This window comes from Apium graveolens, chromosome 11 (assembly GCF_009905375.1).
Source record: "Apium graveolens cultivar Ventura chromosome 11, ASM990537v1, whole genome shotgun sequence".
Lineage (NCBI taxonomy): Eukaryota > Viridiplantae > Streptophyta > Magnoliopsida > Apiales > Apiaceae > Apium > Apium graveolens.
The window spans coordinates 3473225-3485030 of NC_133657.1; the positions used below are offsets into that span (position 1 = coordinate 3473225).

The following is an 11806-nucleotide window of genomic DNA, read 5'->3' on the forward strand; positions in this document are numbered from 1 at the left end:
CTTTCTTTGGTTCAGTCTGAGATAGAAAGGAATGATAGAGACATTCATTTGAAGTTGCAGTTCTAGTTCTGACACCTGCTTCAGGATCTCCAATGATTAAATCAGGTGTGTGTGATTTAGTCCACTTCCTTGTAGATGGAAGTTGATCTCTAGAACTGGATCCTCTCCCATGATCCATGCTGTCTCCATCAGCATTTTCCAGATGCTCCCCCTGTAGTTATGCTCTCTGAGACTTCAGAATTTGAGTTTGATTTTTCAGGAGTTGAAGAATCAGAGCTTCCAAAATTATCAGAACTTGGCTTATCAGAACTAGATGAATCAGAAGTTGAAGAGCCAGTGACAAGTTATGATGCTTCTCGAGAGTCTTGAGATGTGGTAGGATCTTCAGCTTGCTCCCCCTGGACAGGTGCATCTTCCTTTGGTGTTGTTACCACAGTTTCAATGACATCAGAACTTAAACCGTCAGAACTTACAGGATCGGGATTTAAGTCATCAGAATTTACGGAATCGGAATTTAAATCTTCATTCTCAAATCTCAGCTGATTATGATCATTGAAATCTTCAAGTCCAGTAATCTTCTTATTATCAAAAGAGACATTGATAGATTCCATGACAATCCTTGTTCTTAAATTGTAGACTCTGAAGGCTTTTGTGGAAAGTGGATATCCAACAAAAATTCCTTCATCATCTTTTAAATCAAATTTTGACAGCTGCTCAGGATGAGTCTTAAGAACAAAACACTTGCAACCAAATACATGAAAGTATTTCAGATTTGGCTTCTTTTTGTTCACCATCTCATATGGTGTTTTGATAAGTGGCATTTTATACCACTTAGAACGTCTTAAAATGGCTTAAATTGGTGTCTTGAAATCAAGTATTTTGTGTATTTGATGCGTTTTTCTAGTGTTTATGCATTTCAGGGTATTAGTTGCATTTCGGAGGGGGAATCATCAAGAATAAGCCTTGGCATGTGTTCACCATTGCGAGAGGAAGAGAACGGGCAGATTACGGCGAAGAAACGGAGCAAACCGGGAATTTTTCCAGTAGGGTCCTGCGCGCCCGCGCAGCAATGCTGAGCGGCCGCGCAGCAGCCTTGCGCGCCCGCGCAGAAATGCTGAGCGGCCGCGCAGGGTCGGGGAAAAAGCTGAATTATTTTAGACTTCTACTTCTGTTTGGCTTCCAACTTCTATGTAATCTGAGTTTTATGGGACTATTATATAAGTAGATTTGAGACGTTTTCATAGAAAATAAGAAGGAGATTATGTTTTAAATTGTGTTGGCGCAAGAAGCGAAGGAGATAAGCAAGAAGACCGATTTAGCACACTGCAACGAAGAGGAAGCATATATTCTTGTGATTCTTGTTTCATTATAACGTTGGATGCTAGTTTTCTTGCTTTGACTTATTTACTCTTGTGACGTACTCTGTTTTAATATAATTAGTTTAGTTATTATTTTCTTGTGTTGATTATCATGATTTCATATGAACCCATGATGGCGATAAGTTCTATTATGGGCTAATCGTGATCATGGGGTTGCAACGGATTTATTATGAAATTCTTTAGTTAATTGTTTAATACTTTAGTGTGTGATGATTGCATGATATCTAGTATTGGTTGTGCGTATTCGTCTTAGGTGCGTCACGAACATATAAGATAGGGTGTTAATCTCTTGTGAAGCGACGGTGGATCTTGAGATTTAGAACTTGCCATGCTAGCATAGGTTCATGTACGTTGTGCATGATTAGTGGGTAACTCTAACAGTTTTATTTGCCCTATGTAATCAAAAGGAATAACTTGTGCTTAAATCGTTGTGTTGTCAATTTCTGTAGACATATAGGAACTCAACATAATTGATGACTATTCAACTTCTATCTTAATTGTGGATGCTTGGTAGAATGGTATTAGTACAATGAAAGTTGGCTTTTATCAGTTTCATGTTAATCGATTAATATCATCACTGTCACATGCTAAAGGTAATAACAATGGCTATAGAAGGAAGTAATAATGAAGTTGTGATCTCATGAGTGTTTTATTATTGATAAGTTGAAGTGTTAGTTAAGTGGTTAATTAAGTAGTTAATTATAGTTAATATTTAATCAACAATTTTAGGTGTTATTATCTTAACATTGAGAAGTAGTCATACATTGGTGAGTGAGTTTAATTAGACAAAAACTTAGTCTGAGTCTCTGAGGGAACGAACTAGAAAGTATTCTATATTATTTGCGAACGCGTATACTTGCGTGAATACTAGTGCGTGATTTCGCCCTAACAAGTTTTTGGCGCCGCTGCCGGGGACTCGGCGTATTTGTTTAGTTTATGTACTTACCATCATTGGTCATTTGGACTCAGTGATTAGGACGTAGTAGTTAATTACTCTTTTCGGTTGTGTTTCAGGTACTTTAGCAAGCGTTTATGCAAACTCGTTCTCGTGCTCGCAAGAGGACCTTAGATACAGCTGAGGAGAAAGACGAAGTTCTTGATACTCCGGAGAAGTTAGATTTTGAGGATTCGGATTCCGGAACTGAGCAGAAAGAACCAGTAAACATGGGAGATCGTATTGTTCAAGCTGATCCAGCTCTTATGGATTTTTCTCGGCCTAAAATTGATGACATTCAGTCAAGCATCCTTCATCCGGCTATTCAAGCTAACACCTTTGAAATCAAGCCGGGCACTATTCAGATGGTGCAGAATTCTGTTTCTTTTGGAGGAGCGGCAACTGAAGACCCCAACATGCACATAAGGAATTTTGTCGAGATCTGCAGCACTTTTAAGTATAATGGCGTGACTGATGAGGCTATCAAGTTGAGGCTTTTCCCATTTTCACTGAGGGATAAGGCTAAAGACTGGTTACATTCTGAACCAGCTGGGTCCATCACTACGTGGCAAGATCTTGCGCAAAAGTTTCTGGTGAAGTTTTATCCAATGGCAAAGACTGCTGCTATGAGGAGTGCTCTTACTCAGTTTGCGCAGCAACCTACAGAATCTATGTGCGAGGCTTGGGAACGCTACAAGGAAATGTTGAGAAAATGTCCACATCATGGAATGCCGGATTGGATGGTAATCACTGGTTTTTATAATGGTTTAGGGGCCCAATCTCGGCCCATGCTCGATGCAGCAGCTGGAGGCGCCTTATGGGCTAAAAGCTATACTGAGGCGTATAATCTTATAGAGACAATGGCCGCAAATGAGCATCAAAACCCAACTCAGAGGATGACGTCAGGCAAGGTAGCAGGTATTCTGGAAGTTGATGCAGCCACCGCTATTGCAGCCCAGCTCCAATCGCTATCAATGAAGGTTGATTCTTTGGCTACGTATGGAGTTAATCAAATAGCTATGGTTTGTGAGCTTTGTGCAGGTTCTCATGCTACGGATCAGTGTTCTCTTGTCAACGAATCTGTTCAGTATGTGAATAATTATCAGCGTCAACAGCAGCCTGTGCCAGTGACCTATCATCCTAACAATAGAAATCATCCAAATTTCAGCTGGGGGAATAATCAGAATGCTATTCAGCCACCATATCAGCAAGGAGTAAGTAAACAGTTTAACCCACCTGGATTCCAGCAACCACAGCAGTATGCTACAAGGCAATCATATCCTCAACAGGGAAGTGCAGCTGCACCTACTAGTGCTGATTTTGAGGAACTTAAGCTGTTGTGCAAGAGTCAGGCGGTTTCTATCAAGACCTTGGAAAATCAAATCGGTCAATTAGCCAATGCAGTGCTCAATCGTCAACCTGTCACTCTTCCCAGTGACACGGAAGTACCAGGCAGGAAGGAAGCTAAAGAGCAAGTCAAGACTATTACCTTACGGTCTGGAAAAGTAGCTGATGCTGAAAAGGCAAAAGAAGTCGAAGCTGAAGTTAGAGATGAAGAATCTAAGCAAAAGGAGAAAGTGGCGGAACCAAAGAAGACTACTGTTGAACACACTCTGCCTGAGGCTAATACAGGGGAGAAACAGCTCTATCCTCCACCACCTTTTCCTAAGAGATTACAGCAACAAAAGCTGGATAGACAGTTCGGGAAGTTTCTGGAGGTGTTCAAGAAACTTCACATCAATATACCTTTCGCTGAGGCTCTGGAACAAATGCCTAGTTATGCGAAGTTTATGAAGACTATTCTTTCAAGGAAGGTGAAACTGGATGACCTTGAAACCGTTGCTCTCACGGAAGAATGCAGCGCGGTTCTGCAACAAAAGTTACCACCAAAACTGAAAGAACCAGGAAGCTTCACCATTCCTTGCACCATTGGCAATCTAACTTTTGACAAGTGCCTTTGTAATTTGGGAGCAAGCATTAATCTGATGCCGTTGTCGATCTTTAAAAAGCTGGATCTGCCTGATCCAAAACCCACATACATGTCGCTACAATTGGCGGACCGTTCCATTACTTACCCAAGGGGCATAGTTGAGGATGTGCTCGTCAAGGTGGATAAGCTCTTCTTTCCTGCAGATTTTGTTATTCTGGATTTTGAGGAAGATAAGAAGATTCCCATAATCTTGGGGAGGCCTTTCTTGGCTACTGGCCGTACTTTGATAGATGTGCAAAAAGGGGAACTTACTATACGGGTCCAAGATCAGGATGTGACCTTCAACGTATTCAAGGCAATGAAATTCCCTACAGAAGATGAGGAGTGCTTAAAAGTGGATGTGATTGATTCTGCGGTTACTTCGGAACTCGATCACATGCTAATGTCTGATGCATTGGAAAAGGCCTTAGTGGGGGATTTTGACAGCGATGATGAAGATAGCAACGAGCAATTACAATATCTGAACGCTTCTCCATGGAAGCGAAAGCTCGACATACCATTTGAATCTCTTGGTACTTCTGACCTTAAGAATGCTGAAGGGAAGCTCAAACCATCAATAGAGGAAGCACCTACCTTGGAGCTAAAACCATTACCTGAACACTTGAGGTATGCTTTTTTAGGTGATTCATCTACGTTACCTGTTATTATTTCAGCTGACCTTTCAGGTAGTGAGGAAGACAAGCTCTTAAGGATTTTGAGAGAATTCAAATCGGCTATAGGATGGACCATAGCAGACATCAAGGGGATAAGTCCTTCATATTGTATGCATAAAATTCTATTAGAGGAAGGTAGTAAGCCAACTGTGGAACAGCAGCGAAGACTGAACCCGATCATGAAGGAGGTGGTGAAGAAAGAAATTCTGAAATAGCTAGATGCAGGCATCATTTATCCTATTTCTGACAGCTCGTGGGTGAGCCCCGTGCAATGTATACTTAAGAAAGGAGGTATCACTGTGGTCGCAAATGAAAAGAATGAGCTCATCCCTACTCGAACAGTTACAGGATGGAGAGTATGCATGGATTATAGAAAATTGAACAAAGCCACAAGGAAGGATCACTTCCCTCTCCCATACATTGATCAAATGCTTGACAGATTGGCGGGACATGAGTATTTTTGTCTTCTGGATGGTTATTCCGGGTATAATCAGATTTGTATTGCACCAGAGGATCAGGAAAAGACTACCTTCACTTGTCCATTTGGCACATTTGCTTTTCGTAGAGTTTCGTTTGGGTTATGTGGCGCCCCGACCACCTTTCAGAGATGTATGATGGCTATATTCTCTGACATGATTGGAAATAACGTCGAAGTGTTCATGGATGACTTCTCCGTCTTTGGACACTCATATGATGAATGTTTGAATAATCTGCGCGCCGTACTCAAAAGATGCGTGGAAACTAATTTGGTGCTTAATTGGGAGAAATGTCATTTTATGGTGCGTGAAGGCATTATCCTTGGGCATAAGGTCTCTAGCAAAGGTCTGGAGGTGGACAAGGCCAAGGTGGGAGTCATTGAAAATCTTCCCCCACCTAATTCGGTGAAAGGAATCCGTAGTTTTCTCGGTCATGCGGGTTTATATCGGCGATTCATCAAGGACTTTTCAAAGATATCTAAGCCGTTGTGCAATTTACTTGAGAAAGATGTGCCTTTCAAATTTGATGATGAATGTTTGGCAGCATTCGAGGCTCTCAAAGGGAGTTTGATCACGGCACCAGTTATTACAGCACCAGATTGGACAGAACCGTTTGAGATGATGTGTGATGCGAGTGACTATGCGGTAGGTGCAGTTCTGGGACAGCGCAAGAAAAATCTCTTCCATGTGGTCTACTATGCGAGTAAGACTTTAAATGGGGCCCAATTGAACTACACCACTACTGAGAAGGAGCTTTTGGCTATAGTCTTTGGCTTTGAGAAATTTCGATCTTATCTGCTTGGTACGAAAGTAACAATATTCACTGATCATGCAGCTATTCGCTATCTGGTTTCTAAGAAGGATTCGAAGCCGAGACTCATTCGTTGGGTGCTTTTACTTCAGGAATTTGAGTTAGAGATCAAAGATAGAAAAGGTACTGAGAATCAAGTAGCTGACCATCTCTCTAGGTTGGAGAATCCCGTATCTACTTCACAAGATAGGATGTTAATCAATGAATCTTTTTCGGATGAGCAGTTGTTTGCAATTCAGGAGGAAGAACCATGGTTTGCAGATATTGTAAACTATCTTGTCAGCAATATAATGCCGTTTAATTTGACATCCGCTCAGAAGAAGAAGTTTCTGCATGAGGTGAAGTGGTATATGTGGGATGAACCATATTTGTTTAGACAGGGAGCTGATCAGATCATCAGGAGATGTATCCCGTTCTGTGAGACGGAGGGGATATTACGAGACTGCCATTCCACGGTTTATGGTGGACACTATGGAGGTGAGAAGACGGCAGCTCGTATTCTGCAAGCAGGTTTTTTCTGGCCTACTTTGTTCAAGGATGCTCATCAGTTTGTTTTAAGGTGTGATCGCTGCCAAAGAGTGGGAAATTTGTCAAGGAAGGATGAGATGCCATTAAATGTGATGCTTGAAGTTGAGGTCTTTGATGTATGGGGAATCGATTTCATGGGGCCTTTTATCTCGTCTTGCAATAATCAGTACATCTTGCTGGCAGTCGATTATGTCTCAAAATGGGTCGAAGTTAAAGCTTTACCGACAAATGATGCAAAGGCAGTGCTAAATTTTTTTCATAAGCAAATTTTCACAAGGTTTGGAACGGCTCGGGTAATCATAAGTGATGAAGGATCGCATTTTTGCAACCGTAAGTTCACTTCTATGATGCAGCGTTATAATGTGAATCATCGAGTAGCTACTGCCTATCATCCGCAAACAAATGGTCAAGCGGAAGTGTCTAACAGAGAGATAAAGCGCATTCTAGAGAAGGTTGTTTGTCCGTCAAGGAAGGATTGGTCTTTAAAGCTCGATGAAGCTGTTTGGGCTTACAGAACAGCATACAAAGCTCCACTTGGGATGTCACCATTTCAGTTGGTATACGGTAAGGGATGTCATCTACCGGCGGAGCTTGAGCATAAGGCCTACTGGGCATTGAAGAAATTGAACCTGGATTTAGATGCAGCTGGTAAGAAAAGAATGCTTCAGCTTAATGAACTTGATGAATTTCGACTGCAAGCGTACGAGAATAACAAAATGTATAAGGAAAAGGTGAAGAGGTGGCACGATAGGAAGCTACATCCTAAGTTATTTGTGCCAGGGCAACAAGTTCTGTTATTCAACTCTCGGCTCCGACTTTTTCCTGGGAAGTTGAAATCAAGGTGGTCTGGACCTTTTATTGTCAAAACTGTGTTTCCACATGGAGCGGTGAAAATTTTTGAGAATGATTCGGACCAAGCATTCAAGGTTAACGGTCAGCGGTTGAAGCACTACTATGGGGACATGGCAAACCGAGAGGTGGTTAGTGCCATTTTGTTGACTACTTGAGAAAGGTACGGAACGTCAAGCTAATGACGAAAAAGAAGCGCTGCGTGGGAGGCAACCCATGAATTGTTGTTACAGGAACCCTTAAAAGTTAATAACCTATCCAAAAACACAAAAAAATCAGAAAAAAGGGGCTGAAATTTTTTTTTTCCAGAGACCCTCTGCGCGCCCGCGCAGAAATGCTGAGCGGCCGCGCAGGGGTCGAGTTCCAGAAAATTTTTTACAGTTCAGAAAAAAAAAAACACACAAAACACAAAAAACCCATCACAGCCCATAAACCCACGAATTCTTTTCCCATTACCCCATGATTTTATCCCTCAACCCCACTCCTAATCTAATTTAACCTACTCCACACCCTATATATACATACACCTATCCCACATATCTCCCACAAACTTCTTACACTTAAACCCTCTCATAAACATCAAAAATCAGTTCTTACACACTTTTATTCACAAATCAATGGCACCCAAGAGAGCACGCACTATTGACAGCAGCAGCACAGTTCCTACTGCTGATTCATCAAGGGGTACTGCTGCAAGGCCTCGGTTAACTGACAGAGCTGCGGAGGAGGAGTACACTAGGCTGTTGGGGAAGCCGATTCTGAAGGAGAGGGAGTTTTTACCATCATGGAGGGATGGTGAGTTGTTGCCCATGATTGCAGAGAAGGGGTGGATAGCTTTTTGTGAGTCACCCGAAGCAGTACCGATGAGTGTTGTTCGCGAGTTCTACGCGAACGCGAAGGCTGAAAAGAATGGGTTTTCTGTAGTTCGTGGGCTGACGGTTGATTATCATCCTGCGGCGATTCGCCGTGTGATTGGACAGCGAGAGAGGAAGCCCGAGGAGGAGAACTGGAATGAAAAGACTGCTGAGGATTTTAACTTGAATTTGATTTGTGCGACTCTCTGTCGACCGGGCACAGTATGGAACCGCAGTCCAGCCAATAATGAGTATCGTCACTTTCCGGCGATCGCCATGAACAGGTATGCCCGTGCATGGAATGCATTTATATGTGCTAATATTTTGCCTTCTTCACATGCACACGAGGTCACAGTTGAGAGAGCACAGTTGTTGTGGGGAATTCTGAATGAGGAATACTATGTGGACCTTGGTGAGTTTATCTACCAAGGAATTCTAAAGTTTTTGAGGGGAGCAAAGCATATGAACATCCCTTATGCATCCACGGTTACGAAGCTATGCCGAGCAGTAGGAGTGAACTGGCCGGCTCATGAGCAGTTGCAGTTGCCAGCAGCTCCGATAGATTCTGGCACTCTGAATGAGATGCAGGAGTGGACCGGTGGTGAGCCTGAGGAGCATGGGCTGGGTTATCGTCTTCCAGGAGGACGTCCAGCACGAGGTGCTACTATGGCTAGGCCAGGGCGTGGTGAGGCTGGTTCTTCGAGAGCTCAGGAGGGTGCTGGGATGGGTGATGCCCAGTATAGGAGGCTTTCACGGCGGATGGATGCCATGTATGAGACGCAGAGCAGGTTTGCTCAGGAGCTCACCCTTGCGTTAGGGACTGCTTTTCGAGGCCTTGGAGCTGATATCCAGTGGCCAGTTTTTGGTGAGGACTCTGCATACCCGCCGCCTGATACTCCACCCACTGAGAGTGATGATGATGATGACTCCGAGTAGGTATACCCTGTGTTCCTTTCTACTACCTTCACCGGGGACAATGAAGATTTTAAGTTTGGGGTTGGTAGTTAAGGAATATTTTGTGTGTGTCATATAGCTGCATATTCATGATAGTTAGTTCATATAGTTGCATAATTTTTGCCATATAAGTTTTTTTTTATAGCTTTATTTGTTTGTCATATCATATAGCTCATGCATATACCATGATCCCTTTTGCAATAATTTATCGACTGAATTGTGATATTGATGCGAGTGTAGTGATAGCATTAAAGTGATATTAAGTTGTGTAGGTTGATATGCATGCTAGAAGCTTGTATTTTCACTAAGTCTTAGAGAATGCTTAAGGGCTAGATTGTTGTTATGATCTGATTATTTTCGAGGATAATCTATTTATTATGCTTAGAATTTGATAATAGGTTCTTAGTGGTAAAGGCATGAAAAAGAAAAAAATGGAGTAAAAATGGAATTTGTTGCTAGTTGTGGCTAGGCGTCAATTGGCTAGTAGCCGGCTCGCATGTTATGCGAGTAGTCTAGGGTTGAGCAAGATGGAGCGAAACGCACTTGCTCAGAGAAAAAAAAAAAAAAATTTGCATAATTGATCAAGAGTGGGCTCTTTGGTATTCGAGTTATTAAGTTCTTAGGGGACTTTGTGCCTAGTGACCTAAGGCTTTTAGAGTCTGGGATCCGCTAACCTAACGCTCGTTACATGGATACCATTGTATAAGTCTTTTGTGGACCTCACTCATTGCACGGTCAAATAAGCATTTGAGTGTAAATAAAAAGTACGATTCCGTAGTAAGCTCTAGAGTTTTGTAGTGTTGTATATCACTTTTTGCCTAGAATTTTTATTCTTTGTATAATCGTAGGATTGCCTTGAGGATAGTCTAGTCATAGTAATTGGTCTAGTTCCGAAGCATATCTGTTAAGCATTTGCACACACCACGTTTCTGGCTGTATGTCCGTTTGCATGAGTTTGTTGATCTTTAGTGTCTAACTGCATTCGTTGAGACGTGACAATTTGGTTGGTTAATTGTAGTAAGGGGGATCGTTGCATTTTCATATAGATTGCATTCATGCATATTTTTATTTATTTTGAGTCTGTGACGCTTGAGGACAAGCATCGATTTAAGTTTGGGGGTGTGATAAGTGGCATTTTATACCACTTAGAACGTCTTAAAATGGCTTAAATTGGTGTCTTGAAATCAAGTATTTTGTGTATTTGATGCGTTTTTCTAGTGTTTATGTATTTCAGGGTATTAGTTGCATTTCGGAGGGGGAATCATCAAGAATAAGCCTTGGCATGTGTTCACCATTGCGAGAGGAAGAGAACGGGCAGATTACGGCGAAGAAACGGAGCAAACCGGGAATTTTTCCAGTAGGGTCCTGCGCGCCCGCGCAGCAATGCTGAGCGGCCGCGCAGCAGCCTTGCGCGCCCGCGCAGAAATGCTGAGCGGCCGCGCAGGGTCGGGGAAAAAGCTGAATTATTTTAGACTTCTACTTCTGTTTGGCTTCCAACTTCTATGTAATCTGAGTTTTATGGGACTATTATATAAGTAGATTTGAGACGTTTTCATAGAAAATAAGAAGGAGATTATGTTTTAAATTGTGTTGGCGCAAGAAGCGAAGGAGATAAGCAAGAAGACCGATTTAGCACACTGCAGCGAAGAGGAAGCATATATTCTTGTGATTCTTGTTTCGTTGTAACGTTGGATGCTAGTTTTCTTGCTTTGACTTATTTACTCTTGTGACATACTCTGTTTTAATATAATTAGTTTAGTTATTATTTTCTTGTGTTGATTATCATGATTTCATATGAACCCATGATGGCGATAAGTTCTATTATGGGCTAATCGTGATCATGGGGTTGCAACGGATTTATTATGAAATTCTTTAGTTAATTGTTTAATACTTTAGTGTGTGATGATTGCATGATATCTAGTATTGGTTGTGCGTATTCGCCTTAGGTGCGTCGCGAACATATAAGATAGGGTGTTAATCTCTTGTGAAGCGACGGTGGATCTTGAGATTTAGAACTTGCCATGCTAGCATAGGTTCATGTACGTTGTGCATGATTAGTGGGTAACTCTAACAGTTTTATTTGCCCTATGTAATCAAAAGGAATAACTTGTGCTTAAATCATTGTGTTGTCAATTTCTGTAGACATATAGGAACTCAACATAATTGATGACTATTCAACTTCTATCTTAATTGTGGATGCTTGGTAGAATGGTATTAGTACAATGAAAGTTGGCTTTTATCAGTTTCGTGTTAATCGATTAATATCATCACTGTCACATGCTAAAGGTAATAACAATGGCTATAGAAGGAAGTAATAATGAAGTTGTGATCTCATGAGTGTTTTATTATTGATAAGTTGAAGTGTTAGTTAAGTGGTT

General features: G+C 41.7%; 1 non-coding gene across 1 annotated transcript; it reads right to left on the reverse strand.

The window, feature by feature from the left end:
• Positions 1-2936: 2936 nt before the first annotated feature.
• LOC141698829 (small nucleolar RNA R71) lies at positions 2937-3043 on the reverse strand. The gene has a single exon (XR_012565329.1). It is a non-coding gene; the product is annotated as a small nucleolar RNA R71 (small nucleolar RNA).
• Between the last annotated feature and the right edge of the window lie 8763 nt (positions 3044-11806).